Source organism: Notothenia coriiceps, unplaced genomic scaffold (genome assembly GCF_000735185.1).
Source record: "Notothenia coriiceps isolate Sejong01 unplaced genomic scaffold, NC01 NC01_scaffold00000969, whole genome shotgun sequence".
Lineage (NCBI taxonomy): Eukaryota > Metazoa > Chordata > Actinopteri > Perciformes > Nototheniidae > Notothenia > Notothenia coriiceps.
In genome coordinates this window covers 311,480-324,057 of record NW_011333670.1, presented here as the reverse complement: position 1 = coordinate 324,057, position 12,578 = coordinate 311,480, and the positions used below count along the sequence as shown (strand labels likewise).

At 39.1% G+C, this 12,578-nt stretch overlaps 1 protein-coding gene across 1 annotated transcript in view; it reads right to left on the bottom strand.

The window, feature by feature from the left end:
• The window catches only part of epha4b (eph receptor A4b), a 177,462-nt gene that overhangs the window by 55,561 nt on the left and 109,323 nt on the right, over window positions 1-12,578 (bottom strand). The window lies entirely within an intron of this gene.

Below are 12,578 nucleotides of genomic sequence, written 5' to 3'. Positions count from 1 at the left end.
CGGATCGTGTTCAAATCAATAGGCACGCAATGACTCTAAATAATAATGATCACGCCACCAAACACACATTCAAACTAAAGGAACCAGCCTGTTTGGAAAATGTGAGAAGTAGAAAGTACAGGTATTTGAGTTCATCATGTTAGAAGTAGAAAGTACAGGTATTTGAGTTCATCATGTGAGAAGTAGAAAGTACAGGTATTTGAGTTCAACATGTAAGAAGTAGAAAGTACAGGTATTTGAGTTCAACATGTGAGAAGTAGAAAGTACAGGTATTTGTGTTCAACATGTGAGAAGTAGAAAGTACAGGTATTTGTGTTCAACATGTGAGAAGTAGAAAGTACAGGTATTTGTGTTCAACATGTAAGAAGTCAAAGTAAAAAGTGTTCAGAAAAATAAGTAGTGGAGTAAAGTACTGATACCAGAAACATTTACTTAAGTACAGTAACAAAGTATTTGTACTCCACTACTTCCCAGCTTTGTACATATGAGGCTATTTTTGATCAGCGGAAGTCAATTCTCTAACGAAAAGTGCTTTTTTTCATGTAAAGTTTGTTATTTCATATTTACGGTCACTTGACAGACTAATTAGGACTTTAATACATCTAGATACTTTGCCATGTCAAAGTTTAACTGTCTGTCAGGACGATTGTAAAAGTTATTTATATCCCGTCGCATGCGGGCACAAGTTACAAGGTTTTATACAACATGTATCTCATGTTATACCGACAGAATGTACCAAGAAAGAGGGTAAGAATGGCTACAAACCGTATGACCACGCAGAGGATGATAAGAGGCTTGTGATTTAAACATTAATGACGTCCTTCGCGGCTTAGCTTGAACATTAGCTATCTGTTAACTGTTAGCGGGTCTTGAACAAAGCTTGTTGTTAGCAGTTTCATTTAGGAACTATTTTCTTTCAACCGAACTACACCTTACAACAGTTCTTAGAAGCCAGCGTGCATCTATACATGAAAAGAGCCTCAAGCACATTTTAAAAACATGAATGGCGTCTAACTGGACTGAACTGTACGTAACGTTAGCTATAGCTCATCCAACGCTTCCTTCAGCGCAGTGATACTGTTTGTAGGAGTAGTTTTAAGAAGATTTACTCAAGATAATCCACGGACCTTGTTATAAACCACTTCATGAAGGACCTATTTTCTTTCTGCCGAACTACACCTACAAACCTTGTCCCAGCTCAGAAGAAAACATGCATCTATTCATTGATGAGAAGTTTGTGATTGCCCAAGATAAAAAAACATAAATGCTGTCCTCCTGAGCAGTAACTAAAGAAGTAGATGAACGCTTCATTGTTCGCACTAATACGATAGGTGGGTGTAGTTCGGTTAAAGAAAAATAGTTCCTGTATGAAACCTGTAGATTATCTCAAATACCTGGGTCATGATTTATTGAAATTTACATTGATTTGAAGTGTTTTTTTGGCCTTTTTAAACAGCATTATACTAGTCAGACATTTCTGAACTCTGCACACCAAAACAATCCAGATCAAGTTAGAAGTTTTTAGTACACATAAAATTACACTGCTTAGCAAACCTCATGGTGTATATCTGAGAGTTACGTAACACCACATCACATTTGGCTCAGGCGGAGTTTCTGTGAATAGCTGTGTGGAAGCAGACCCTCGCCAACAGTAAACAAGCCGGAATAAGATCGTGGGATATGCCAGGAATCAGCAGACAGACTGATAAACATCGAGACATGAAGATCAGATAAGCCCCAGCCGACAGATAAGACTGAGAGGGGGGAATTCAGGATTTCAGAAAGAGAGAAAGCACATGTTGGATGTTTTGTACAGTGATGTGGTCTTATTAGGCTGTAAGTGAAAAACCACTGAGCAGCGGTTTGGTCCTCTGGTACAGATATTAAATGTCCAATTTCCTCGAGCAGATACCAACACGAAGGAGGGAAAGCAACATAAACAAGGGTCTGTTTTTTGTTAAGATTTTTAAAGACTTTTCTTAAACTTGTTTCTAAACTTAGACACAGGCAAGGGGAAAAGGATGAATGAGAAAAAGGTGGAGTGGGTGATTGCATGGAAAGACAGAGTCGAGTAGATATTATTCACTCGTCTCCTCCCAATTTCCTCACTTGTTTATGAACTCTTAAGTCGTTTTTCTGCTGTTGTCCTCATGCATACTTGCCAACCTTTAGACCTCAGAAATCGGGAGCATTTCAAAATGCAAAATTGGGGGGGGGGGTGCTAGTGGATCGACGGAGCTGTTAGATTAACATTAACATGCTTATTGTAGTTGTAAGTGCACTGCCTTGCGGCCTGTAGCACCGTCCTTGATGGAGCATATGTGTGTATGTACAGGAAAGGAGTGAGCAGAGAGTAGAGTAGTTGTCGATTCTTGTGTTTTCTGTGATATCTGCCTCACCCTCTCAGACTTTGAGTTGCGCGCGCTACTAAAGAGACGTGTTACCATGGAAACCAAACAATGGTGTAGCTGTATTAAAGTCCGAGTGGAAACAGTCGTGTGTAAATCTGATTTTGTCAGAAATCGGTTGAAATGCGGGAGAAATATGACCCCGGGAGGAAACCGGGAGAGGGCAATGAAATCGGGAGTCTCCCGCGAAAATCGGGAGGGTTGACAAGTATGTCCTCATGTGCATGCCCTCTCGTCACCTCCTTTCCAGTTTGCCTCTGATGCGGTAAACACTTCTGCTTCACTAACTTCGCTTTTAAACGTTTGGCTGATTTTGGCTATTATTGGTGCATGCATATTGGCATTTTGGCAAGGGGGTAGAGTCTCAAATGTTGTCGGTTGAGTCTGTAATAAAACGGTTAGCCCAAATACTTAAATCCTTAAGGGGAATTCCTCATTTAAACCCATTGCAACCAGGGGCGCCGACAGGGATTTTGGGCCCCATGAAAAGATATCACATTGGTTATTTAAAAATGTTTCTCTTAATGTTCTTAAATTGTTTGGGCCCCTGTCAGTCCCTTAGAATCCTCCTAAGCTTTCACCCCCTTACTGCGCCCCTGATTACAACCTTTGACACTGCTGTCATCACAGCATAACATCAAGGCTTCGGTTATATAAGACATTAAAATGGTATATTTTACAATTTTTCCACCAGATCGGGACACTTTCCTCTTTTATATTCATCTAAAACAACGGTGAAATAAATGGATAGAAGGTAGTGATGATTAGGACTGATGAACATGGAAAATAAGTACTTGCACTTTTAGAGAGGGAATATCATTGTCCTCTAAGGTCAAAACAAAATTAAACATTCATTAATAAAAAACCGTATTTGACACAAATATCCTGGACTGTTAAAAATAGAAAAAACAAAATGTAAACAATTCATAAAAACAGTGGTATCATGTGAAAACAAAATCACTTTTAAAAGGATGAAGTTAGGAAAATAGGTGGACTATTTTTTCAATCTGAGTGGCACACAAATGCATACAAATCCCAGACAGAAGCAAAACGTGAATAAATATATAGAAAATGCATTTTTTTGTGTTCATTTAATAAAAACAGAAGCATCATGTCAACAAACAGGCACGGAAAGGGTTAAACTTCAGAAGATGAATGGATATTTGGTAGCTATGTTCAGAAATGTGACTCAAAGTGAAAGCGGATCATAATATTTATATAATAACTTTATGGCTGTTTTTGTCACCCAGACACTTTTATCCTCAGATGACCTTCTTCAGAAGTGAGACACAGGCAGGGGTTAGGATCCGGCTCTGACCGGTTAGTTTCGGTATAACCAAACTCTTGAGAAATGTTATGAATACATAGAAGAGCGCCAGAAGCCCAGATAACTGATAAATGAAAAACAGAGGGAAGTGGGAAACGCCCTGAGCATGAGAGGAATAACAGAAAGCACCTGTTCAGCACATTGACTAAAGAGAGGTCAATACAGCAGCTCATAAAAGGACATTTAAGTAAGGCAGGTAGGAGGGAACAACATGACTATGGAGGGTACAAAAATGCAGATTCAGACTTTACAAAGTGTAGCAGGAATGAGTCCTCAGACCCGGGTAAGAGGAGTTAAGTTTAGAAACTGAAACAGGTGTTGATCAATATCGGTTCGTTAAGAAGAAGTCAGCAGTACAAAACTTTAAAATGAGTCCGGAAACCGGCTAACGAGATAGCATTTTAGCACTTCCCTTTCCCACATCTGGAAGTCAATGGTCTTTTGAATGTGTTTTTGGTTAGATGCTTTAAATAACGTATGTGGTTAGCACAAGCTTAAGAGTTTTTCTTTTTTTAACGTTTAGAATGGCTGAAGCTTCTTTGAGTCTTAAAAATGGTGGTTGTTAACATGTGAATAAACATCATCACGGCTGTCACTACCCGATCTGCAGCCCTGCCCGATCTGCACTGCGCGTGTGCGAGATGGTCTGCCATATTGGAGAACTCCATACGGCAACTCTAATAGGACATTTGACGTCTAGACGGCTGCCCGATTTGCATCGTGCAAATCGAGTCATAAACGTCTTAAATATCTATACAAAAGTCTTTTGTTATTTTATTTTATTTGAAATAAAATGAAGGACATTCACAGTTAATGTAATTAGATATAAATTATGAATGCCATATGCATACATTCACAGTCAATATTTCGTCAGAATGTATGATAGCTGTCTAACAGAAGTTAAATCCATTTCTCTCTTATTCTGACAATGTACTTAACCCCATAAAAGGACCCAATAAAAGGAGTTGTTAAATAATAGTGAAGTCACGTTGTAATAACAATAACTCATCTCTCTCGTTCAGATTAATATTGTCGGGTTTTTTGAGTGTTCTTTTTCTGCTTTGCCAAACGCCGCTGTGTCAAGTGTCCTATTAGAGTTGCCGTATGTAGTTGTCAAATATGGCGGACCATCTCGCGCATGCGCAGTGCAGATCGGGCAGGGGTGCAGATCGGGTAGTGACGACGCCAAACATTAGCCACCTTTAGCTTAGCGGTGGTGACGTGAAGTCATGTGACCGTGCTGAAGTTCCTTCATGGCCCAACATTAGCCGTGAAGTCATGTGACCGTGCTGAAGTTCATTCATAGCCCAACATTAGCCTTTTACTTCTGGAAATTGCATTCATGTTTCAACAATTAAAAAAGTGGTGTTAATATGTGGAGATTATCCTGCTTTATAAACGGGTATTTTCTACAGATGTTATTTTCCTGCAATAATCCAATGGTAAAGTCCCATTGACCCGGTGCAATACCAACTTCAGGGTGGGTCTACAAAATGATATCATGAATGCACCACTCTATTACGCCTAAATATCATCATAGCAAGAGTCTGTTAAATAAGTGCAGGATATGGAAGGAAATAATGAGCCTTTGGCGCGAGAATGAAAATGAGTGTCGGAAAGTACCAGCTTTTCATAAAGAGGCCATGACCACCAACGTGTAAACCATCTGAATAATGTCTGCAATAACATATTTTCTAACCTGTGTGGGCTGCTGTTTCCGTCCGTGGTGGAGCAGGTGTACCTGAACCAGGACAAATACAGACACACATTACATAACAACAACAACTCCCAAATAAAGTTGACCCATTTTAAAACACTATTTTTATGTCTCATTTTGCTGTTATTCACTTTTTAGGAACTCTACTGTAAGGAGTGAGTAAGTCAGACAGAAAACACCATGTGAGCGAGGTGATTTTGGTCAGACATTACTCAGAAGTGTCCTCCTTCTCTCAGCCTCTGATGGCCCTGTTGTTCTGTGGCTGTGAATTTTACCATATGAATGTCAACATGTCATCCTGCAGATTGATGCTGGTTGAAAGCGCTGGCATCCTGCAGGACTAATGGACTGTTTTCTTTCTTTGTTTGGTATTGACTGATTTTATCCAAATGTGTGTGATTTGCACGTGAACATGGAGAAAATTAAGTTGTGTTTTCTGGAGGTTTTTTTTGTTTGCTTGTCAACAAGATCATGGAAAAACTGATGGCCCAGTTTTCATTAAATGTGGTGCAAGGGTGCAACCCCAACCAAAGCAGAACCAATTCATTGTTGGAGCACATCCGAATCACGATGTAGATAAACAACTTGTTTTTCATCGAATGCAAACCGCCTTGGCAAAAGATTTACGATCTCCGTGTTTCCTTCTGGCTATGTTTCATTTTCTGGAGTAATTTGAAGCTAAAATCATTTTGTTTTTTGTGGGATATTTGCCCTTCAATTGTTTTTCCCTTCAGGCGGCTCATATAATATCCCTCACCATATCAACATTCAAGGCACATCAGGGCCAGCCTTACCTCTCTATCACCCCTTAGCCTTTCCTCCATGCATGCTCTGTTCTTAGAGAAATTATACAGGACAAAAACGTTAGTGATGAAACATTTACAACAGGCTGTGACCTGAACTTTGTTTTAGGACGGTTGCATTCGAGTGGAAGGTTTTAAACCAGAGGCAAGAACAATAATGCTTATCTGAAAAACACAAGGCAACAGTCGAAAAAGAAAAGACATACAAAAATTATGCTCTGAACCCAAAACTGACCTTTTAAAACTCATATTTGCAGGATTGCATTTATTGCCAAAGGAATAATATAACATTTTATAAGACCATACTTTGGTGCTTTCTTGCCTGAAGTTAGTTTAAAAGGTCAATACCACTCTAATGTAGCTTGACCAAGGAGCTAACTAACCATGCAAATGCAAACCAGACCTCTGCAGTATTTGTAACAGAGCCAGTTTGCAGTCTTTATGCTAAGCTAACTGTCAGTAGTTCCATATCTACCGTGCTGCACCAAAACTCTCTGCAGGAAAAAACAAGACAAAATGTTGCTAATATTTTGCTCCTTTGTGTGGCCTTTGATCGGAGCGAGGCTAGGTGTTTCCTTTAGTTTGCAGTCCTTATGCTAGGCCAGTGGTTCTCAAACTTTTTCTCTCAGGCCCCCCCTTTGGAGAAAAAAAAAGTCGGCCCCCCCAACACAAATAGTCAAGTAATGGGCCAAGTTAACATTTATTGAAATACATCAATATGAACGTGAGCATTCCTTTCAAAAAAATAAAAAAATCACTTTGCTAGAACATTGATAATAAAAGGAACATTTATTCAAAAAATAAATACATAATACAATTGTGCAATCCCTTTGCTAGAACAATAAGTTATAATACTTTGCAATGTGCAAAAAAGTGTGTCTTATCACAGGTGGCTGCAATGAGCATGTTTTGCACTGCACATTTCTTCAAAACGGGGTTGCAGGCTCAGTGGAGGCGCCAGAGATTTCTTTTGGGGTTGCTGTGGGGTAGCTTGATGTTTCATGGCTGCTCAAACATTTAGGGTTTCCCATTAATGTACCGGTCGCTACAGTGTAATTTTCTACTGCAACATTCCCCACGTAATTACACAGCGTACCCGGGTCCGGGGGCAAGCTCCCCCGGGAAGATTTTTTTTAATTGTTGAAGTTAAAAGCATCAATCTGGTGCACTTTGAGAGCAAAATGAAGAGATCTATGGATACATCTCTCAGCACCCATATGAAACAGAACTGTAAACAGATTTTCTTTTTCTTTATGGATATTTTACAAATCACTCCCCTTTTAAACGTTATTCTTAGTATTTCATACCTTTTTTTCATTTATTCTCTTATTTTTTTTATAACTATAATGATCATATAAACGTGTGCCTCGGAAATAATTGTTTACATTAATAGTGACCAAAACGTTTGAGACCCGGCCACTAGCTCGCTAGCACCAGAAGCTAACAACAACGATCTCCGGTGACGGTGCGCTCTCTCTCTCTCTCTCGCTCGCGCACACACACAAAATGGCTCGTTCCACACACACACAGAGCAAAGCTTGAATGAAACACAGAGACCCAGACGTACTTGTATTGCACTGTATCATATTATTTTCGAATCAATAATTTATTTTATTTTTTAAATTTTCCTCCTGGTCTCTCGCGCCCCCCACTTTGAGAAACACTGTGCTAGGCTAAGCTCACTGATAGATAGTTTGCAACTAGCTGTACTGTACTAAATCTCCTGGCAACTTAACCATAGCCTATTGAACGTAAGAATGCAATGATAGCTAGACCTCTGAAGTTTTTACACCAGAGCCAGGTTAGGTATCTCCATCGGTTTGCAGCCTGTATGCTAGGCTAAGCTAAGCTAACTATCATTCGTTTTATATTTACCATGCTGTATCAAAACTCCCTGCAATTTGTTTTTACAAAACTATGGCTTTTAATGTGTTTGTTTTTTAGTCATTCATATTTGCAACCCATCATCCCACAAATGTACAACATTTTCCACTGCTCCTAAAATGTAACCACAGCAAGTTTTAATTCCTAACGTCGCTAACGATAAAGAACAGCTGTTCAACACTGGAGTACACTTAATTAAAGCAATTCCTGCTGTTACATGACTGAGTTGAATTATATCTGGTTTGCTAATTCCTCTGGCAGCACTGATGTTTGAGTTGGATTTTGGCTCTTGAGGCACGAATGACTCATCATATTTAAACGCTCCTCGTCCAGAGTCTCTGCAAACAAATCAAGCGAGCTAGCTGCCAAGAATAAACCCTGCAAAGTGTCTCACCTCCTTCCCTCCATTTCATTTAATCTCTCGCTCCTGCAGCCAACCTGTTATTACAGAGCGATCACATAACTACAGTATAATTCAGGTGGAGTCCTGCATAATTTAGAGTTTAATCCTCAAGAGATTTCACAAGATTGTTCTACTTGAAGCAGAGTTTTGATAAATCTGTAAACCTGCAACCAGTGGTGAAATGTAATTTACATTGTACACAATTAAAAATATATATTGCTGAGTATTTCCATTTAATTGTACTTTAAAGTGCTCCTATCATGCTATTTTAAGGCATATGTTATGGCTCTCAGATATACAAATATATAAAAACATGTCTATGATGTGTTTTGGTCAAAATACCAAACAGATCATGCATTTTAGAAATCTCATACATTTTTTAGAAATCTCTCATATCCCTCTTATACCTCATTCACACCAACGCAACTCCGGTTCAAGCTCCGTGCTAGAGCTTTTCAGGTTCAGAACCGGTTCTTCGGTTTAGCTCCGGCTCTTTTCACACTGCCCAGAGTCCGACTGGTGCTGCGTCATTGCGTCATCGTTTGCGTCATGACGTAACCGTTTGCGTGCCTGCTTCATAAAGCCAAACCGCGCGGAAACCCCTCACAGCTCACACCGACATCAATGGCCGATTGTGCTCCAGCTTCCTCTGTACCTCTTCGGAAGACCAGATTCCCAATAGGTAGCTGGTCTCTTCAGTGGACCACTGCTGCTTGTTAAGTTTCTCCATCGTTGTGTACAAACTGGATAAAACAGAGATAAAATTAAATTCTGCTGTGATAAAACGCCATCCTGTTCTAAACCACATCAAGGATTATTTCTGAAACAGTATGGAGCTCAAATGCTTTTTCTCTTGCAGGTTTATCACAAGGTGAGTTCCTTTTTTTATTTCCTGTTTTTTAAACACATGTGCTCTCCAGTACAGGTTAGCTCTGAGTGTTAGCGAGGCTTGCTAATGTAAACAAAGACGAGATTACGTCCAAAACATGTCAGGCATTGTTTCTGATAGCAACTTTCTGTGGGTCCGCTGCCGATTTGACGTCAGATCGGCAGCAAATCTGTATCCGCTCGTTGTACCCCCATTTTTAAAAGATGTGGGTACGGAGGAAAAGAGAGGGTTTTATTTTTTGACGCTGCGTGAGTTCCCCGACGCACCGGGGACACATATTTATGTATAAAAGACATCAAAAAGTGCATTTTGCATGATAGGTCCCCTTTAAGCTTTTACTCCACTACATTATGGAAGTGCTTTAATACTTGACTAGTTTAATTTGACAGTTTCAGTTACTTTTCAGATTCAGATTATTAGCTTATACTAAATATAAATCATCAATAAATAAACATTAATATATAATGATGTGTTCCAAACTGTACGAAAGCATTTCCCATTAGCATCAAGCTAAGCTAACAAGCTAACAGACAGCTAATAGCTTCATTTCCCTCTTAAATGAACTAATAATTTAACATTTACAATTATATTTACAGGTGAAAATAACATGACGCAGTATGCAAAGTATTTCAAATAAGAATTCATCACTATCCTGTTATTAAATATATATGATTCACAAATAGACCATAAAGCATAACTAGTCCTTTTACTTTTTGTATTTTAAGTTAAGGCCAAAACCTTTACTACTTTACTTAGTCGTAAAATATCTTATGTAACCTCATCTTTTGGAGTAAAAAATGCTCCACACCAGAGGGTACAAATATTTCTTTTAGATAAACGGTGTGAACACATTGTCCTGCTAGCGGTTAACCTGAGCTAACAAGCTAACGAGTTTGTATAGATTCCTCTGAAATATAATTTGTTGCCAAAAACTTTTCTATGTTCGTCAAAGATCTCAGTTCTTCTTCCACCACTTCCTGCAACAACCAACATTTTTAAGTGTTTGGCTTCTAGGCTCGAGCAGTTAAATCTTTAACCTCCACTAAGTAGTTTAATTAGGTCTTAAATGTGTTAATAATTGGGGTCAAATCAGGAGATGTAGCACATGTGTTTCTGTGTGTTTCTGTTCAATCTGCCACTATTTCTCACAGGAGCACTATCCAACTTTTTTCGTGTTGTGTGTAGTTTACTTTGGTGCCCCACTGCTCTCCTGCTGTGCCAGATCTAACAAACTGACCTGCATGGCATGAACCCAGCACCCACCTACTCCTGTCAGGAATCTCACACACACACACACACACACACACACACACACACACACACACACACACACACACACACACACACACACACACACACACACACACACACACACACACACACACACACACACACACACACACAGCATCTGATAGCTCTCGCAGCACAAACAAGCAATCAGTGGCAGCAGTGGCTTCTTTATGAGGGCAGACGAGTGCAGCGATATGAAAGCACAATAAAATGCTGTCGGCTGTGGAGGAATTTCCTCCATCAAAGATCCCCAAATGATTATTGTTCTCGCCCACAAACACACTAACTGCATCAATCTGTTCATCTGTAAACAAGAATCAACCCGTGCACAGTGACTGACTTTTTTGCAGAGTTCCAAATTCTTGTCCCCTTCTATCTTTCGTCTACAAAAAAGACATATTTGCCAATCTCTTTCTTTCTGCATCGTTTGCTTTTGGCTATGTTTTCCTGCTGATTATACAACGCCAGAGTCAAAGATCTTGGACTCAAAGTGGTTTCATTTTGGGATTTCTAAACTTAAACGTCAAAGCAGGGGTTTGAGCTGACTGTGCAGAGTCGGACTCAGTGTTTAAATGTGATGTTTGGTTCAACTGGGGTGAACTCCAACATGCAAATCTGCACCTTTGACCTCCTGCAGGCTGTCTTGACAGTGCTGGTTGGTCAAAATGAAGAAAGATATCCTAGCTAATTAGCTGTTTCGCACTTTTTCCATCTTTATGAAACACATTCTGTTGGAGTATAAACTGCTCTATAGACGGGGATGGTTTATGGACATCAAACCACACACTTTTTCCCGTACAAATTAGATAGCTTTCCATTTTTGTAGAATATGTGTAAATCTTTAGATGTCTATAACTATTGCATTCATAGTAACTGTAGAAAGTAAGAGGACACTTACAAAGTAACAGTAACTAACAGCCAACAAAGGTAGCTTACTCGCTAATCACAAGAGAAATCCCCAAAAACCTTATTCATCTTAATTTCTCAATTTCAGATAAGTTAGGCATGACAAAGCGTATCCACCTATCCATAACTACAATATGACGTTATTCTATGAATCTTTTTCCAACATTACACACACACACACACACACACACACACACACACACACACACACACACACACACACACACACACACACACACACACACACACACACACACACACACACACACTTATTCATCTTAACTAACCTTCTTGATTAAACCTCATCTGATATCAAGTGTGCGTTACAGACACTAGCATTTTGTTGATCACTTCTTGTTATTATTTTGTTGAACCATAGTTGTAGTCAATGTTCAACAGCTATGCAATACAGTTTTTCTCAATCGCTAAACCCACTATTTAGAATCAAAATTCCTTTCATCAAACGAACAGCACAGCCATCGAAAGAGAAAACCATTTCTCTACAACAGTATACCATTTATCATTGATATCACACAAAATGCAGATGCTAAGCAGTGTTTTGCAAAACAGATCACACAATTCTCTAACTGAAGTTACAATTCTCTACACAAACATCAAAAATCTTTTGTGTAACTCATGTCTACAAAACAAAAATAATCTTCTCACAGTGGATAACACTTACTCCTCATAAACTTAGACCATAGCTACACTAATTGACACTTGATGTGCAAAATATTAACACTTGTTATCAGTCAATCACCCCATTGAAAAAGGTAACTGCATGGAATGTACTTTATACCTTACAGTAATGATGTTACATTGAAAACATTTACATGACAGAATTTGCATGACTGTACTTAAAATATTTTTTTAAATGGTGCCGGTAAAGCTATAATAGTGTTGATATGACTTGCATAGCTCTTTGAGATGTTCATATGGGGAGATTAGCTA